Consider the following 21,166-nt stretch of genomic DNA (forward strand, 5'->3'; position numbering starts at 1 on the left):
CGCCTGATGTCAAAGTGTCTCCTTACTCACCCAGTTGCGTTTACTGATGCAGGTTCGAGAGCAAGGAGATGCCGACGACTTTCTTGGCATCGACGGCCTTCGTGGAGGAGTCGGGGAGCCTAGGCAGCTCGGCGAACTCCGCCGATCTGAGGAGCTTCCCGGCGGACCAATGCGGCGAGGTCAGGTACCTGGCGTTCTCGGGCCAGCAGGTGATCGACGGGTCCGAGCCCAGCTGCGGGACCCAGAAGGTGCAGGGCGAGTGCAGATTCGAGCATCCGTTCTCGCCGTTGAAGAGCGACGGCTACGTCGAAGGGACGGTTTTCCCTCTCAACCTGAAATGTGACCAGAGACAGGATTTCCAGAACCAGGTACACAGTCCCTTTTGCCTTGTTTGACTTCGACTTAAAAGCGGACCGTACATGGCCGTTCTTTTCTGGGTCATCACGTTTCATCTTCATCAGTCGAACGTCATCAACTTCCACGAAATTATGGTTTAGCTTTCAGTCGCCCTCCTGATAAATTGATCCGCCTATGGACATTGCATCTCCTTTAATCCATAACCTGGATTGTTTGTTCGTCAGTCAAGTTGTACCATTCGTGAATACCACATTTCAAGAGCGCAAAATGCCACGGTTTTACTTTATTTTAAAAGCAGAAAAGAGCAAAGACGATGGCGGTTGGTCGGAATTGGGGAAAAGTGTTAAAAAGTTTTAAATCTTTTGTATTTGTGTTAATTTAGTCCTCAACATTTTGCATTTGTGCTAATTTAGTCCTAAACATTTTTATGTTATGTCAATTTAGTCATTTCCGGCCAATTTTGCCAGGATTTTGCTGATTGGACACTGGCCGGCTGACATGACCTAATCAACGTTGACGTTGACAACTTTTAATAATATTTTAATATTTTAGAATTTTTTTTCTTTTTCTTTTTTCTTTTTTTCCTTCTCCTCCTCCTTCCTCCAGTTGATCGCCGAACCTTGGCGACCGGCCGGGCAACGACTAGCGAGGTTGACCTCACCAGCCACCTCGCCAGTGGGCGTGAGGGTGCCCTCACGCTCGGCGGCGAGACTCGCCCTTGCAAGATCTGGTGAGGGTCGAGCCTCGCTCATGGCCGGCGAGGCTTGCTCGCCCAACACTAGGCCATTCTCGTGGCCACTAGCGAGGTGGCTAGCAAGGTCAACCTTGCTAGCCGTTGCCTCCGGCCGGTCGCCGAGGTCCAAGAATCGACGGAGGAAGGAAAAGGAGAAGGAAAAAGGAAAAAAGGAAAAAAAAAAAAATAAGAAATTCAAAAATATTACAATATTACAATATTATTAAAAGTTGTCAACGTCAACTGGTCAACGTGCAATCAGCACAATCTGGCCTAAATTGGTAGGAAATGATTAAAAATTGGCACAACGTAAAAAAATTTAAGACTAAATTGACACACACAAAAAATTAGGACTAAATTGGCACAAATGTAAAATGTTTATGACTTTTTTAAAATATTTCATAAGGCATGCGTCTTTGCATTTTGTTGCTTGCTCGCAGAGTCTTCTTCTCCTCTTTTAACAGTAGGTTCGTTCTGTGCACTTGATTACAACAAGAAAAAAGTGTTAAGTTTGACAGCATGAGATTGCAATATTCTTTGTAGCTGTCCAAAGTTGAGTTAACAAATAGATATATTAAGTCTCGCCAACCAGTGCTTTAAGTTCGTGGATGATTTCTTAAATGTAAATTGAGGTGTGAAATATCATTTTTTAGCATTATTTTTTCTATTTTCTTTTTCTTTTTTCTTATGTGTTTCTTCGATTCTTGGCGGTGGAGTGTAGAATCCTAAAGAAATATTGGAGGACATTCAAGGCCCTCCAATGCTGAATAAGGCATGCGATGGCAAAGGCAAAGGGGTTATCCAAAGTCTAATGATGGAGGCAGGCAATGTCGAAAAGCAAGAACATGTAATTATTAACATTCCTGAAAAGGTATAGAGCAAGCCCGTTCCCCTTCTTCAAAATATATTTTAGATTACATGCATTTAATACCTTTATCCAACAACTATCTTTTTGTTGTAGGAATGCGGAGAAGTAGGGACAGAAGCCAAAAATCAAATCCACCTGAAAGAGAAAAGAATAAGTGAGAATCAAGAGACGTCGAGGTTAGCATTGAATGCCACGTTGTTAGGATGTGCTTCAACCGCCTATTTTGGGGTGAATCAGCATACTTGCCTAGACTGGCTCGGTATGGTATATATAATCTGCTTGATTTTGGCCATAGCGTTGGTGATATTAGGAGAACACTCCCAACGGAGGTGGATGAAGAGATGGGGAAACTATTTCACTCGCGGAGCCATTGTGCTGATGGTAGCTGTGGTAATTGCTGCAGCTGTGTTGGGCAAGAAGAGGGGTGATATTAGAACTACCACAACAAATTGATTACTTTATTCTTTTAATTTGTAGATGTTGACACCTAGCTAAATGTTTGTGATTAAAGTTATGTATAAATAGAATATATATTTTAAAAAATTATTATTTGACAAAAAAGGCCCACGAGGGCTGGGCCGTCGCCCTAGCCTCTTCCCTTCTCCTTTAATTCCCGCGCGGGCCCAGGGCCCATCCCCTTCCAATTTTTCTTCGGCCCAGCCCTGGCCTCCTTCCTCCCTCCTCCTTCCTCCTTTCTGCTGCGCTTCACGCGCGCGGGATTCCCTAACTAGGGTAGCCGGCGACGGATGGGACGGCGAAGCAGAGCAGGGCTAGGCCTGCTGTGGAGTGGACGGCCGAGGGAATTCGCCGGTCGGCGCGCCAGGACCGGCGGCCGAAGCCTCCGTCGACCGGACCCTCCACCCTATAAATAGGGCCTTCTGGGGCTCGATGAAGGGAGAGGTCGAGGAGAGAGAGAGAAGGCAAGTAAAATCGGTGGGAAGCATTGCCGACGGCCTCTGTTTGGGCTCCCCTCGGTGCTATGTTTCGGACTCGCCGGATCGGGGTGTTTTGTTTGGTTCGAGCGAGTGATGCACACCACCTGTTCGATCAAATGCTCGAACGAGATCTCGTCTCCTCTGAATTTCGGGTCGGTTCTGCGCGTTTGTTGGTGCTTAGACAAGTCTGATACGTTTTTTCCTCGATTCGTTGCTTGATGTCTTGTTTTCTCGTGCGTATTTTTTTCTTTTGAAAGTGGGGGGAATGGCCCGTCAGTTCGGCGACGTCACCGTGGTGACCGGTGGAAATCCGGCGAGCGAATGTACTCTAGCCGGTTGAAGAGCGTCATGTGCATGGCTGGGGTCTGGATGTTCTTGAATTGGCAAGCAAACCTTCGGTATTCTGGGCGTCCCCTCGTTCCAACGAAGTCCCATTTCAAGCTAATCCAAATGTTTAGTCTCTTTCCACATTGCCATTTGCATTATTTCGCATTACCAAATGCCATTTGCTATACCAAAGCTGGTCGTGTATTAGCAGACCATATCTATATGATCCGACACATTATTAGCAGACCATATCTATATGATCTAACACATTATCTGAATCTGAGATCAATGCCCTTATTATTGGTATCACTTCTTCCTAATTATATGGTCGCGTAGTTGTGCTACCATGGTGAAATCTCATTGTGTCATTTGCGACAAATTCTCTTAAACGATGCAAGACAATTTACGTATTCTTCCCCAAAGAAAAGGGTTTAAAGGGTGTGAAAGTTACAATAAAGTCTTAAACCTAAACATACTTTTTGGGTTTTTTGTCAATTGAGTTATAAAGAATAAAACTTTAGTCTATTTTAGCTGACGCTGACTATTCTCTAAGGCGGTTGTGTATTTTGTCCTAAGAAAAGTTCATCTTCTTCAAAAGGTCGTTTACTGTCAACTCCTTTTCTTCGCCGTATCTCCGCAGAACCATCGCAGCACCGAGCAACCCCATCCTTGCGTGCCGGTTCGCTGGCCCACCGTTCTTCATATAGGTCGCTCTCAACTTTCGGAGCAATACACTCCCATTCAGACATTTTCGCAAACACGCCCAGGGCCAGACTTTCTAGCCCGAAGCAGACGCCGAAAGACTTGGGCGCTCTCCATGGAGGCCGAGCCGTCACCGTGCGTGACGCACCCAACTCTCCATTGCCCTTTTACTGCCGGATGTCGAAGTCCCTCCTCCTTGCCCCCCAATCGCGTTTACTGATGCAGGTTCGAGAGCAGCCAGATGCTGGCGACTTTCCTGGCGTCAACGCCCTTCTTGGAGGACTCGTGGGGGCTGTGCAGCTTTGCGAACTCCACCGCCCTGAGGCGGACCGACACGGTGAAGTCGGGTACCCGGCGTTCTCGGGCCTCCAGGTGATGGACGGGTCTGCGCCGAGCTGCAGGACCCTGATGGCACTGGGCGAGTGCGGATGCAAGCATCTGTTCTCGCTGTTGAGGTGCGACGGCGATGGCAAGGGGACGATCGAGGTGGACGCGGGATTCCTCTGTCTCTTCCTGGAACTTTACCAGCGTCAGGATTTTAAAAAGCAGCTGCACGGACCCTTTTGCCTTTTTTTACTTAAACTTAGAAGACTGTCTTTCCGTGAGTTTTGTTCTTCTCTGGGTGGTTGCGTTACATCTTTCATCAGTCGAACAACATCAACTTCCACGAAATTACGGTTTAGCTTCCAATCACCCTCCTGATGACTTTGCATATCTTATGATCCATAATCTGGACTGTAAATTTAACTCATTCATCTACCAATCTTACTGATCTTAGGGCATTAAGATATATAGTTCTATGGCCACGAATCGGGTGATGGCTCATGCACGTGTGGTGATGACAATAGGCCGCAACAACGGACGGACGGTGGCTGGACGGACAGTGTTTTGGTGGTGTAAGGAGGAGGGCGGTTTTGGAAACTAGAAAAAGGGATAAAGAACGAAAAGATAAGGTAAAGAAAGAGGAGCAAAGAAAATCCTGCCTTTTTTACCATTGAAGAAAGCCTGTCGAAGAGCGACATTGAAAATGCCAGGTTCACTTTCACAAATTATAGATCCAAAAGAACTTGAAGGAGATTTCAATCAATGCTTGAAGCGAAGATGAATTTATCCAAGTGCTATATGTATGTAACCATCAAGATGCAGATACTTACATCGCTTATGGAGATGCCAAAAAAAAGAGATAATATCTCAAGCCGTATTTGCACGTGAAGATGCACTGCTGAACCTGATAAAAATCTGAATACGGGAATGAACAAAAAGTCACGAAATGTAAATAATTGCATTGGCTTGTCATAGGGGATGTTATAAATTTGAGAAATAACGTCAAATCATTAATCCATCTGAACAAGTCAACTAACGAAAATCATTGGCATAGAGATAAACTTTTTATTTAAAAAAAAAAAAGATCATTTTTTCTGTGATACATTCAACTCGTACACAACATAGTACAATAAATATTGTAGTCTCTAATAGAAACATAATTAATATATATATATATATATATAAATACATATATACACGAACGACCGATAAATTTACCTACTTCATCATGATTGGGTACAAAAAAGGAAAATATTAGAAGTAACTTATCTTCCTTCAACAGATATTTATCTTTCTTTTTTTTATGCAAAGAAAATATTTGCTTATGTACAAGTGTAAAATGGATTTAGTTTTCTCAATATCAAGGAAAGAATTAATATCCTGAAGAACCCCAAATTAGAATAATTGTGATAAATTTACCCAAAATTAATTTTTTGACCATCAAAATCCCAAACTATTACTCCTTTAATAAATTTAGGTCAAATTAGTACACTTGTGATAAATTTATTATCTGTTAGTTTTTATTAAATTTTACTATCAAATTACTAAATTACATGACATATGACAGCAAACTAATATACTAGTTTTGGATTTTACTATATATTTTTCACAATTGTATAATTTTAGTTATTTTTTGTGTTATTATCCAATTTAACATATGGTATATTTGTCGCAAATATACCAGTTTGAGGTTTGTGACGGTTGAACAAATTAATTTTGGGTAAATTTGTCATAAGTGTATCAGTTTGAGATTTTTGCTGGTCAAAAGATTAATTTCGGGTAAATTTGTCACAAATTTACCGGTTTTGGATTTTCCAAGGTATTAACCCTAAATAAAATAAATAAACAACTATTGTAGAATATTAAAAATTTTTAGTTTTCTTGATTCAAAAGTAACAAAGTAATAATTGCTTTCCAAAAAAAACTTGGTCCTCAATAATCAACTTTTCATATAGCCAATCAGCACATGCAAGTTAAACCTACACAATCCAATCTAAATTTTATATCCATGTGTCTTATAGAGGAATTCTCGCATAGAGTAGAGCTTCAATTGCCACTACTAACCATATCTCGTGGTTCTGTTACTCATTTCATTAGATCTTGGGAATAAAATTCCCTACTCTTTCACTAAATTATTGAAACAAGTTGCAGATTTTGATATTTGAAAGCGGTACACCAGTGCCTCATTTAACCCAAACTAATTTTTTGGTCATAAAAAATCTGAAACTGCTTGATTTGTGTCATATTTTCATGAAACTAAAATCTGTATCATGAAGAAACTCCAAATTAATACATTTACGCGAGATGCCCAGTTTGAAATTATTTATAATATGAAAATTAGTTTGAAGTAAATGCGATATGAATATACCGTTCTCCGATATTTAGTGACATTTGTGTATTCTTTCTAGTTTTGTTAATTTAAAAGAAACAAATAGTTAACTGTTTTTCAACATGTCTCAAAAACTTGGCCCCCACATGGCCATAGGTAATACATCAGTCTCTTGCAGAGGTGGCAAAATGGGTTTCAACTCATTTTTAATGGGTTGGGTGAGATTGGGTTGCCTACAATCTGGCATATAGGTAAGAATGGTTTTAATCAACGAAAAATCAATTATTTACGGTCCGGAAAGAAACCCACTTTCAAGACATTTAATGAAAGTACAATGCTAAAATTGTTTATCTTAGACCAAATTTTTATATGATGTCAAGCCGAGAATATTTGAATTCTTCTAGGGAATCAGTTGGTTAGGAAAGCACAATTGATGTTATAATATTCCACAAACTAGTTCCCAAAATTGGGAATTGGGGACCCGTTGGTCTTAGGATTGGGAACTAGATTGAACTATCAGGTTCAATCCGATCCAATAGAATTGGTCACTTTTTTTCTATTACTTAATGCTATATGTTATGAAGAAATTAGAAAAAAAAAAAAAAAAAACTGGTTACTTTTATTTTTTAAGAAATAATATATGTGTGTGTGTGTGTGTGTGGTCAATTCAGTTTGGTTCCCCCTTGGAAATGGGAATCGGACCACCCAAACACTAATTCCACTTTTAGGCATTGGAAATCAGATCAAACCAACCAGTTTGGTCTGGTCTTGATGGTCTTTGATTTGAGCAGTCTATTTTACACACTCCTAGTTTATCAACAACTGTAAATGGAAAACCACCGCCTATGGTGGCCGCGATGATTTCGCACTTTCTCCCCCACCGAGGGTGGAGTGGTTCGAAACCCTGTGTCTCCATTGTGTGACTCACCCATGGCTAAGTCTGGTGGTGGCCCAGTTCGCCCTGGGTTTACCCTATCGGCTGCCGGCCGTTTAGGGGTTCCGGGTTAAAAAAAAAATGTAAATGGAAAAATGAATTTTTTATTATTATAGAATTTTGTTTTCAATCCAAAAACATGTCGGCTAAAATTATTGATGTCTTAGGGCACAAGTTGTGCAAGTAAGGAGGTTTACTTTGTCTAATACTAAGCATAAAAGAACAAGTAATCAATTTAACAATTCAGGCTACGTTTGGTCGCTCGGATTTTTAATCGGGATAAGATTGGATAGGATAGGATTTTACATTATATCTATTGTTCGGTGAATCGCAGTAGTAAAGTCGGATATGTTCACATCATACCATGTATATTTTTCTTAATATAAATGACATATCATTATAAATGAACATAAATGTTCATAAACGGAGATGATGAAAATCTCTAGTAACATTATTGCTTAATTTATTTTTATTTTATTTTTCCTCTTGTTTATATTATTTTCTTTATTATTTATTTTTCCCCTTTCATCATTCTTTAATAAAATTTTATCAAATAGTAAAATGTACTAACATATATAAAATACACACATACCTAAAATATATAATAAATATAAATATTTAATTTATAGATTGAATTTTTATTATAAGATAGAATTAAAATTGAATATATAAATAAAATAAGATTAATTAAAAATATTTTTTAATTCTTAATTTCTTAAATTATAATTCAAATATTATTATATTTCAATATAATTTTAATTTTTTTTAATTTGATAAGTTTGTTATTTGATAAAAATAACTTCCTTTTATGGATATTAGAAATCCTATCAATCTTTATCCCACCTCCCTCATCGGATAATTTTATCATATCTATATCCTTTTTATATCCGACTTTATCCTGTCATGAGCGAGTACCAAACGTAGGATAGAATAAATTATATCATATTCCAAATTTTGTCCCGATTGTCAAACGCAACCTCATGGTTTTGCAAATAAATTAACTTCCACAATAATGTCCACAACTCACACTAGCTAAAATTATAAAGGTGAAAAAAGAATTTATTTATAGGCACCTTCACTCTCCACATATCATAACCAAATCTAGAACGTGTTCACACAGGTGTCCTCATCCATCAATGCGGTGCTCACCCACATCTCCTTGTTGTTCGAGTGCCATGCAAAGTCCTATCCTATGACTTGACTTGAACACCTAACCTTCCTCACCGACTCGGCAAGTCAATCCACAGAGTTGCTCGCTCTTTAGAGAAAACAGTTTAAGGAGAAAAATTGTTAAGGATTGGAGCTTAGACTAGGTCGAGTATATGTTAGGTCCAAATTAGGTATACCTCGCCAATTTATGTATTATCTAATTAGGTCAATTTGAACCGAACCATTTTCAACTCGACCCAGCCCACTCATTTGATGAGCCTATTATATTGCAAATTAAACCTTCACAAACCAATCTAGATCTCATAGCCATGTGTCTCATAGAGAAATCTCCACATAGATTGAGCCCTGAGACTCGATCCATTAGATCTTAGGAACAAAATGTGCAGCTTCAATGGAAAATTCTCTACTCTCTCTTAATCTACAGATATGAGCCGCAGATTCATAATATATGATTGCTAATGACAATGAATTCGGAAAAAGATGAGAAATGTTGCGGTCGTCTCAAGTGGTTGTGAATGTTATGCATCCCGAAATGTACTAGTCAAATCTCTAAAAAGATAATAGAGAGAACTAGGCCCGGCCCAAGCCAAGGTAGGCCTCCATCCCCATCACGGGCCGGCCTGGCATGGCCGATTATTTCTTTTGGGCCCAGCCTGACATGGCTCAATTGCTGGCCCTAAGTTTTGGTGATGGAAAATTATTTATCCTCCCCCTCAATTATATAGAAAACAGCCTAGTTATCTTGTTTGTTTGGTTTCTTTTTTTCTTTTTCTTATTTATTTATTTATTTATAGCGTTTTACTGACACAAAAGTTTAGTGATTCAGGGGGAGATTTTGTTCATACAAAACAAAAGCAGGGACTAATTTAATATTGTGACACAAGCTAAGCACAACGCATATTCTTAGACAAAGTCTTCATCCGAATCCATTTACAGCTCATCGTTCCAATGAAGTCCCACTTCGAGGTTATCCAAATATTTAATCTCTTTTGGCATCTCCATTTGTATAATTTCGCTTTACCAGATGCCACTTGCTATACAAAAGTCTTTACTATTAGCATCACCCCTCCTTAGTTGTACCGTCACGTTGTGATGATATTGTAATGAAACCTCATGTGTTGCTTGCTTCAAAATCTCTTAAATGATGTAAGACAATTTGCATACAATTTGTTCAAAAAATTTAAGGATTGATGTGATATTTATTAAAGAGTGGGAAAATTACAAAAAGAGTCACAAATATATTGGCAGGATCCTAAACTTTTTTTCATTTTTGTTAATTGAATCATAAAATTTTTGTATTTGTGACAATTTAATTCATTCAGCCAATTTTGGCTAGTTAGCGCTAACATGAACATTAATTATTTCTTACATAGCACGATTATTGTTAATGTGAATAATTTTTAATAATATTTTATTTTTTTTCAATTTTTTTCTTTTTGCTTCTCTTTTGGTTGGAGGAACAAGGAATAGAAGGAAAAATAAAATAAAAAGAGAAAACAAAAAATGAAAAAAATAAAAATTCAAAAATATTAAAATATCATTAAAAATTAGTTACGTTAACGATGGCTAACTAAAATTGGCTGAATTGACTGAATTGACACTTGGCACAAATGAAAAAGTTTAAGATTTAATTGACCACAAAAAAATAGGTTGATTGTTAAAATATAATACGAGAAAACGATAGGATCTTGCAATTTACATCAATGTAAAATCGCCAAAAAAAATAAACGAGAAAAATAAGGATACCAGAAATTTATGTGGTTTAGTCCGAGTATTGGTACCTACATTCACAGGGAGAGTTAACAGCAAATAATCCACTATAATCGGAGAATCAGAGTTTACAATCACTCATGCGCTCAAGTATTTTTCACATCTAAATTTACTTCAAATTTAAAGTGTTTATAAATGAATAACTCACTTGAACATAAACTTATGACATAAAATTACCGTACATTCAAGCTTAAACAAAACGTTCTAAGTACAGCTCCCCGTGGCTCCTACGTGCTCCTACGTGCGGTTCCTATCTCACTTGTATCGTGTGCCCAAAGGTCAAATAGTTGACCTGGGCCCACCAGCTCCTTGCTTCGGTTCCACGTGCAGAGAGGTTTTGGCAAGCTTCACGCCAAGAAGGGAATTCTTTATGTTATTATACGTGTGTGTTGACCTTGGGCCCCACCAATAACTATTCTTCATGTGCAGAGGGAATCTACGTGTAGGAGGCTTCGGTAGCTTCACTCCAAAAGGAAAATTTCTTTTTTTTTTTTTTTAATTATTTTCTTCTTTGTGTAATTTTAAAGAATTTAGTGAATCGCGTTTTATAAATGCTCAAATTCGAGACATAATTTAACATTAATGATTAAATTGGATTATAGATATTTTTGGTAATTCTCCCATTAAGTGGCATGGTCTTTTAAAGTGTGAATTCAAAGTATTTGTTAATTTACTGACAAAACATTTATTAGAAGAGTGAAATATATTTATTTTTTTGGTCAAAATTAGAAAATTGAATTAATCGTTGCAAACGTTCGTTTAATCAGAACGTTTCGATTGCTTTGCTGACTTGACTCTTCGCTAAGACGCGTCTGCGGATATTTTCCTGGGAAAGATCCGAGCAACTGACTTCCTCCTCCCCCCCAGCCGCCGGGGCAACAGAGCGGATCTTTTCCTGGAAAGGACTGAGCAAGAAAATCTCTCTCCCCCCCCGGGCGAAAAGTCTTCGTCGTCGTCTCCCGTCAACTTATTTAATTCTCCGGGTCTTCAAAGAAAAATCAGCATTGTATCCCTCTTATCCCTTTAAAATGGATAAATATGCTCTCCCCTCTCGGAGCAATCCAGTCCCATTCAGGCCTTTTCGCAAACACGCCCAGGGCCAGACCTTCTTTGCTCGAAACAGAGAACGAAAGACTCGAGCACTCTCCATGGAGGTCGAATCCTCTCCGTGCGTGATAAACCCAACTCTGTCTATTGCCCTTTTATTGCCCGATGTCAAAGTCTTAGTCTCCTTTCTCACCTACTTGCTTTTTGCTGATGCAGGTTCGAGAGCAGCGAGATGCTGGCAAGTTCCCTGGCGTCGACCCCCTCCTTGAAGGAGTCGTGGAGGCTGTGCAGCTTCGCGAACTCCGCCGCACCGAGGATAGTGAAAAAAAGAGGAAAATCCCACTTGTCTACCTTGTTTTACGACACAAGGAGAATATAATGTGAAAACAAAAATTTGAAAAAAAAAATATTGTATTGCTATCGGGCGAATTTTTATTTCAAGAAATAAAAATTTATGTTGTTATCAAAAGAATTTATCGTCCAAGAATGAAATTATGTGTTGTTACAAAACGGGTATCTCTATTCATAAACCCATCTAATAAATAGAAATAAAAAAATTTACTTGTTCTCAAAAATAAAATGATTACCATTTGCATTATAAGTGTCTTTAAATACACTTAGATAATAATACCCTCTCTATACCAACATGTTATAGCAATGTCTCTTTTTGAAGGATAGACTCGAATAACAATATCTCCTTGAAGGGTAGACTCGAGTTTATAAAGGATTGATCAATGTCCTTACAATGAGAATTTTCTTGTGCTTTCCGTTCATTCTACTACCAATTCATTACCCATGTCCTCCCCAAAAATAAAAAGTACGTTACTAGAATGAAAATACATAAATCACGTATACTCAAGATAGTAAATAATAAACGCAATATTAACAAGTCAAAATATCAATTTAACGTTTTGCGCAATAAGTTGCTCAAAATAATTAATATTATGTTAGTATTAGAATTTTATAATGATACTTTAATGTGAAGTTCTCTTTATGCATAAATATTTATATACTACTTTTAGTCATATAGTTTGTACAGCATTATTTTATTTTATTGCACTCGTCTAATAATTTTTGCCATGTTTTCACATACTGTTCTCTTGCCTTCACCCCAAAAAAGATTTTCCCCTTTTTTGGCGTTACCACTTCTTGAACGATACCGAAAGGATATAATTTAACACAGAAAAGGTTTGCGGGCCCTGCCTGTTTGGACTATGAAGAATTCAAACTATTGTTTAAATTGTAATAATCCATAGAATTATAGTGTATAATTACACATGTCAATATTTAAATATCGTTAAGACTTCGTTTCGAATATAGATAATGTCAAAGCACGTGTGCCGCAAAATTTAAATCAACGAGAATAAAAGTCAATTTATCCGAGCTTCTTACGTGTCTGTTCCATCACGAGTGAATGCCCCCAAGCGAGAGACTTTTTAGCTGCCGGCCCTTTGATTGGGCCATGCAAGGGGCCCGCGATGTCCCTCACTTCGGATTGCGACTAGGGCGGCGTAATTAAGGATTGAATTCGAATATGTTATAATGGGGCACGAGATACTCGGTGAGTCGGTGATATTGACTATTGTCAAATTGATTTTTTTAAAGAATCTTGACATTAGGCTGTTCGTAGCCTGTGCTACCTAGAGGGGAAAAGCAACAGACAAAAAGCGGACCATCGACGGCACTATTTTGAACTTTTTCCCCTTTTTTTAATTATTGTGATAAGTGCTGTAGAAATACTAAAATTTGTCAAAAATGCATTTGAGTCCTAAAATTTACAAAAAGTGCTTCTTAAAACTTGTCAAAATGTTTCATTTGAGTTCTACAATCGATACCGTTAGTATTTTCCGTTAAAAATGCCGACGTGACATTTAAAATTAATTTTTATTTTCCATATGGCTTTTTTAATGGACAATTTTTATAATTTTTAAAATAATTATTTTAAAAATCGAATTTAATTATTTTAAAATTATTTTTATTTTTAAAATATAATTTTTGCATAGCTAAATGAGTTAAATTGATTGATTTGCATTGGACCATTTATGACCCGAACCACCCTTTTAAGGGGTCTAGCAATATGTGACTTTCCAATGATCCCTGCTGAACGTTATTTTATCCGGACGTTTCGATTGCTTTGCTGACTCTTCGCTTTCATATATCGAAGTAACTTTCCTAAGAAACTTTCCTAAGAATGACCGTCAATGACATGGTCGTGTTGCCACCTTAACACAAGGAGTCAACTCGACGTTAACTTTCCTGGAAGATCCCACAAAGAAAAAAACTCATCTAGAATGGACCATAAAAGAGTTCAGTCGGCTCAGGAGCATTCCACTCCCAATCAGACGTTTTCGCAAACACGCCCAGGGCTAGACCTTCTTGCTCGAAACAGAGAAGGAAAGACTCGAGCACTCTCCATGGAGGTCGAATCGTCTCCGTGCGCGACTAACCCAACTCTCTTTTTGCCCTTTTATTGCCAGATGTCAAAGTGTTAAGTCTCCTTTCTCACCCACTTGCTTTTTTGCTGATGCAGGTTCGAGAGCAGCGAGATGCTGGCGAGTTTCCTGGCGTCGACGTCCTTCTTGGAGGAGTAGTGGAGGCTGTGCAGCTTCGCGAACTCTGCCGCCCCGAGGAGCTTCGTGGCAGACCAACACGGAGAGATCGGGTACCTGGCGTTCTCGGGTTTCCAGGTGATCGACAGGAACGAACCGAGCTGCGGGACCCTGGTGGCGCTGGACGAGTTCAGATGCGAGCAACTGTTCTCGCTGTTGGAGTGCGACGGTGACGGCGACGGCGAGGGGACGGTCAAGGTGGACGCCGGATTCCTCCGTCTGTTCCTGGGTTTTTACCAGCGACAGGATTTCCTCAGCCAGGTACTGCCTTTGTTTTTCTGGGCATAGTCAAACGTCAACTCCCTAATAAGTTGGCGGGCCTACGTACCGTGCATATCTTGTCAGATATAATCTGAACTTTTGTTTGTCAGTCCGTACTTTTCGAACCATAAAAGCATCAAGATGATGGTGGTGATAGATACGTCTTATTTTGGAGCGTAGCAAATAAGAAGAGATCGAGTGGGGGGGCCAGATTGTGAGACCAAATTCTCTCTCTTCTGTCCCCTCTCTCTCCTCCCACGTGCACGTTCTCTCGAGGAGAGAGTGGAAAGAAGAGAGAGAAGAGTTAGCCTGACAATTTGGGCCCACCGCGACACGTATCGCGTTCTAGAGGCGCTAATTTGCCACACGAGTTCATTTGATTCGCTTGATAACAACATGAAAAGAGTGTCAAGTTTGATAGCGTGAGATTGCAATATTCATTTTCACCAAAGTTAATATATTTTTAATTTAATCTAATGTGATTTAATCTTTCAGGGCTTTATATGGAAAAACTCACTGCAAATTTGTTTTTCACCGGGGAAAAGAAGAAAAAGAATGCATGATGAGATAAATAGGCCTGTTATACATCTGCAATAGATATAAAATAAGGGTGTGAATGGGAGAACGTTTTTTTTTTGCTAATACACGAATTCCACAAATCCTCCTAATTTGAATGGATTTGGTAGAATTTAAAATTTACATAAAAAGCTAATTAAGATTCTAGTTCTTAATCCTTATGTGTGAAGGTGATGCGAGGTGTAATTAATTAATAACTCTTGAAAATCTATTGATGATTCCTCGTCCTAGAAATCCTGCTATTGATTTCTCGTACACTAGAAAGTAAAAAAGCAAATTCATCTAAGAGCAACAGAGTTGCATCGACTATTAAGGTTTTTCTTTAGAAGAATCATATTTTTTATTTGAACTTACCAATCACAGATGGCAGGACAGTCTTATTGAATTATGCATGACTGGGGAGACTGTTTTGAGAATTAAGGTGGTGAAGTAATTTAATACATCGGGCAGTTATACTAAATTACTAATATAGGTTATTTGTGTTTTTCATATATGATATTCTTGGGCCATGTGCTGGAAATCAAGATGTAGTCTTTCTACACAGCCATTATTTTATCGTAGTTTGCAGCGGTAAACTGTTGATTTTGTCTCCGCAGCATCTTTGAACTAATAAAAAATTGCCCTTGGGTCATGCATGTATTAATTTTTCTTCAATTCTTGCCTTCATTCTAGAAAGTAAAAAGGGCAAAACACTTCAAGCATTGAGCTGCCTTTTGCGTGCAGATTCAGAAATTTCTCGCGGAAGTTAAGGTGATTATCCTCACAGGCAATTCCTTTGGAGCAACAACCCCTCTCTCACTGCTCTTTGGCTCCTCTCCCATCTCCAGGCCATCGCTTCTCCCATCTTAGTCCTCTGCCTCACCTTTGGCACTCCCTTGCTTGGCAACGAGTCCCTTTCCCGAGCCATTCTCCGAGAAAGATGGGGTGGGAGCTTCTGTAACGTTGTCTCGAAGCTTGATGTAGTGGCGAGGCTGTTCTTCGCTCCACTAAACTCCTTGGATCCTCAATTGCACTTGCTGCTTCAGTTTTGGCAAGTCGCTATGGCTTCACCCAGTCCAGACCAGTTAGTTGGAGAACTGCGAAAACAAAATTTCAATGAATTCTTCAGCAACGTCAAAAAATGTGTCAAAGGTGCCGCACAATCAGGAGAAAGGGCGAGGAACAATTTGTTTTGGCCATTCGGTAGCTACCTATTCTATTCAGAAGAGGGAGCGACCTGTCTGGATAATGCAACGTCTATTGTTAAGATGATGCATTTGATGCTCGAGACAGTCTCTCCAGCTTCCAGTTTTGAGGATCATCTTTAGTGTTTTGAGGATCATCTGAAGTATAGTTATTATACAAAACTACTTTCTATGCAATTCCTGAAAAGGATGAACATCAACGGCCTCTCTGAGTCAAGCTATGAAGCCGGTGTCTTCTTGGCATTACAATCCTTGGGAATAGATCCACAGGTAATTAAATGTTTCTCAAATCCACACGAGACACTATCTTCTTGGCTTCCTAATCCGACTCAAAAGTATGATCTTTGAGGAAGGACTTTCTTGGAACAATCACTCTCTTATACGTGGGGCAGAATTCTCTCTCACTCTCTAATGCAAGTGCACTTAGAATGATGTAAACTTAGGCATCTTTTTGGTAATCGCTGAATTATAAGTTCTTAGTCTTCACTTTGTGAATTGTATCTTTAATCACTGTGCAGGATGACAATATTTCAAAGCCAGCTATAAATTGCCTGCAGATGACTCAGCACATGGGACGTGCACCGAACCTGAACAATGCTCATCTGGATCGAAGACTATCTGAGATGATGACCCACGTGGCACAAGTCCAGTGTTACAAGGCCCATTGCGATGAGTCCAAGGATCAACTTGGGTATTACGACACATTCAAGGAATTTTTTTTTCTCGGAGGGAGTTCCAGGTCGACTTGATCCTGCACAAACTCGCGGCATTGTGGGATTAGGTCAGAGGCATGGCAACACGGAATGAACTCTCGCACGATTTCCACCGCAGGTCCAAGTGGATCCATGCGCCCCATTTCTACATGCTCCTGGCCGAGCCATTGGAAATCGCACGCTATTACCATCATGGCATGCACAAGGAGAAGGGGCATTACATCAAGCATGGAAGAGATAGGAGATTCCAGATTTTGGGCAGATGGTGGAATCAAAGGTTGCTGTTGCGGCGCAAGCATCACAACAAAATAACAACAAAAGGAGTAGGAGCCTGTATGCAAGCTTGACTCAAGATTCTTTGTTTTGGGCGAAGGTGGAGGAAGCGAAGGACTGGCTTGAGATTGCAAAAGAAGAAAAAGACCCGAATAAGTTGGAACCGCTTTTGGAGGACATGAACAGTTTCGAGAAGTACTCAAAGAAGCTAATTGATAGGATGGAGGTGTCTGTAGATGTTCTGGCTAAGAACTCAAGTTACATATCATGGGATAAGGATTGGAAAGCTTTCAAGTTGAAGCTACCACAGCCACCTTCTGCTCCTATTCCGGACAGAATGGACTGTGATTAAACAAAAATGAGAAAATTCCAAATAAGAATTGAAATACCCTCATTTACTCAAATAAAAGCCTAACATGAATCTAGTATTAAGTAAGAGTTGGATTTTTCGATTGGTCAAGGACATTTTAGTTATTTTTTAAAATTTTGTTCCCTTTTTTTGTCCTTTTTCTTATTTTTCTTTCTTCTTCACGCCGGTGTGTATATATATATAGAGTAAATTTTGAGAATTGTTATAATAGTTAGATTTAAATTTTCTAGGATGGAAAGCTAGGGAACGTGGCCTCCTGTTGTGAATGGCCTATATGGAACTAGTCGCCGATGCGCTTGAAGCTTCTCTCTCTCTCTCTCTCTCTCTCTCTCTCTCTCTCTCTCTGCTGATCGAGACCATATGTGGTTTAACGGATCATCCGGGTTTCTTTGGAGTGCTCTGTTTTCGGTCTTGAAGGGAATATTGGATTCCCTGAAACCGGATTCGACACTAAATCGAACCCCTAAAACGAATGCGGAAGACGAGCCCAAGAAGAACATGTATCACCGATCAAAGACACACCACGGAATCGAGCGTACCTTATTGTCCACAGATTAAACACCAATGCTGAAGATCGAGGAAGAAATTATGATCCCGTTCTACCGAGGAGCGTACTGTTGCTGTTAGGGGGAGGAAACTTTGAAAAGACGTACTTTTCCTTTTCCTTTGGAGCGTTCTTTTTGTCTTACGTTATCTAGAGGGGGAGAGAGTCTTTACGTACGTACACCAAAAGGTACATTCCGTTTTCTTTTTATCTTTCCCTCGAAACATCTCCTCCAAAAGACGCAACCTCTCAACGTAACATCTATCCTAAAAGACATAACCCCTCAATGCATCCTTTCACATTGCAACCGTTCCTCCATGGGCTCTTATCTTGTGGGCCAGGTTCTTAGGCCCAACAAGGGCGGACATGCCTTAAGCCCATCATGAAAACATCATCTCCCACTCGCACATGGTGGGCTGAACATGATCCTCTTTACCTCTCTGCGATATTCATACCGGTGAATAATCCGTGTGATTAGCATACTTTGAGAGCTCGTTGCCATACATCTGTTAGGAATATATAACAGCTCATAATGGGCATCACACTCTGAGTAGATTTAGTATGCAGTACCCTAGATCGATCGATCACATTTATATCTCTCTTGCTCTCATTTCAAATAATGATATATTGTATTCACAATTACGATTATCCCAAAGACAGTCATAATTGGTCGACCAGTGAATACAAAACTACAATATGATTCTCCAAATTCGATCTTTCTCTTTCCTTCAAACTCTCAATTTCAGTTCAACTTGCTTTTCTAGAAATGTCCCATTAGATCGAATCAACTCATGATCATTGGCAATATCCTAAGATAGCAATCACTTAATAGAAATCTTGAGAATAAGTAAAAGTCATGAGGGCACTAAATCGAGGAACTCTTTTCCTCAAGAGTCTCACATGGCATAAAAGTTGAGATTAAACTTTTGCCACTCTTATTGGTCGTCTCATGCATACGTAGTATGAAATACGTATTACGATATTAACTGATTTCCCATGGAGCGTATGTCTACACCTTTAATACCGTACAGATGATAGTTCAGACATACTCAATGTCTAACTTGAGTTTACATATCTACTCATATACAAAATTAATCATAACTCACATTTGGCATCATAGACAGATAAAGTAAAATATGTGGGTTATTTTACTTTCAGACATAGTAAATATTATGTCATCATCTTAACACTTAGTTAAAGTGACATATATAATTTAAGCTTGAGCTCTCGATTATTACCTAGATAATAAACTTAAAAATCGTCTCATCTCTATTTATTACACAGTAAATAGAGACGATTACCCGTGTGAGTGGGTTAATCTTTTATCTGTCCAACATACTTTCTCAACTTAATATAATGCACTGAGCATTAAGATGCATAAAGATCAAACAAAGATTCATAGGCATTAATGATGAAAACATAAATTCATCAAATGTGAACACTTAGGGAAATTACAATATTCAGTACATCAGCCTTTACGCAATCTTAAAGATTTCATATGGCCACAAAACACATCTCTAGGTATTGGTTTTGTCATAGGATCTGCTACCATTCTATGTGTAGACATGTACTGTAAGTTCACATCTTTTCGTGCAACCATATCTTTGACAAAATTATACTTGGTATCTATATGTTTGGTCTTGCCATGATATTTTGGATCTTTGGTTTACGCTATTGCTGCTTGGCTATCACTGTTAACCAACAATGAATCTACAGCACTTCCAATAACACATAAATTATCCAAAAATCTCTTAAGCCAAACATCTTCTTGTATTGCTGCTGATAATGCCACGAACTCAGCTTCCATCGTGGAGAAGGCTATACACGTTTGTTTCTTACTGTTCCAACATATGGCGCTATTATTCAGTAAGAAAACAAACCCAGAGGTAGATTTCCTTTCATCTAAATCTCCTCCCCAATCAGCATCTGAATAGCCTTCGAGTTGCAGATCATTTCCTTAATACTCAGCGTATAATCAGCAGTTCCCTTTAGATACCTCAGTATACTCTTAACGGCTTTTCAATGTGCTTGACTTGGATTGGATTGGTATCTACTCACCATTCCAACTGCAAAACATATGTCAGGTTTTGTACACATCATAGCATACATCAAGCTCCCAACAACACTAGCATAAGGAACATGTTTCATTTGTTCCTTCTCTTGTGGAGTCTTTGGACACAGTCTATGGCTCAATCCTTCACCTTTTGCAATAGAAGTGTCTATGGGTTTACAATCTTGCATACGAAATCGTTCAAGAACCTTATTTATATATGTTTCTTGCGAAAGAGATAACGATCTCTTTGAACGATCTCTTGAAATCTGAACTCCAAGAATGTTTGCAATCTCACTCATATCCTTCATCTCAAAGTTGGAAGACAACCAACTCTTGACAGTATTAACAAACTCCATATTGCTTCCGGCAATTAGTATATCATCAACATATAATGATATGATCACAGATTGATCTTTGGATCTTTTGATATAGACACAATGATCATCATCTATCATTGTAAAATCATATGCCATTATGGCATTATGAAAACGTATATACCATTGTCTCGATGACTACTTAAGGCCGTATATCGATCTCAAAAGTCGACATACCTTTCCTTCTTGGCCTTCCTTTATGAAACCAGTAGGTTGTTCCATATATATTTCTTCATCTAATTCTCCATTGAGGAAAGCAATCTTTACATCCATTTGATGTAACTCAAGATCCATACTAGTTACTATTGCCAGAATAATGCGAATCGAGGTAAATCTCACTATAGGAGAAAATATTTCTTCATAATTAATTCATTCCTGTTGATTATACCCATTTACCACAAGGCGAGCCTTATGCCTTTCTATCGAGCCATTAGCTTTACGCTTTACGCTTTATTTTGTGAACCCACTTGTTCCCAATAGCTTTGCGTCCTTTTGGAAGATCAACCAGTTCCCAAACTTGGTTTGACTTCATTGACTCCATCTCCTCTTCCATTGCATAAATTCATTTTTCCTTACTAGGGCAATTTAGAGCCTCATTAACATTTCTTGGCTCATCCTCATCTTGTGGAGCAACCATGAAAGTTTCCCCTTCAATGTCAAAACGTCGACGGGGATACTTTTGTGACTTATTCACCGTATGAGAGATTGTACAC

The 21,166-nt window shown here is 38.9% G+C and overlaps 1 long non-coding RNA gene across 1 annotated transcript; it reads left to right on the forward strand.

Annotated features, from left to right (window-relative positions):
* Window positions 1-2,655: 2,655 nt before the first annotated feature.
* LOC108955220 lies at window positions 2,656-3,303 on the forward strand. Its single transcript, XR_001981273.2, has 2 exons — window positions 2,656-3,045; window positions 3,151-3,303. It is a non-coding gene; the product is annotated as an uncharacterized LOC108955220 (long non-coding RNA).
* Window positions 3,304-21,166: the final 17,863 nt, after the last annotated feature.

Source organism: Eucalyptus grandis, chromosome 9 (genome assembly GCF_016545825.1).
Source record: "Eucalyptus grandis isolate ANBG69807.140 chromosome 9, ASM1654582v1, whole genome shotgun sequence".
Taxonomy (NCBI): domain Eukaryota; kingdom Viridiplantae; phylum Streptophyta; class Magnoliopsida; order Myrtales; family Myrtaceae; genus Eucalyptus; species Eucalyptus grandis.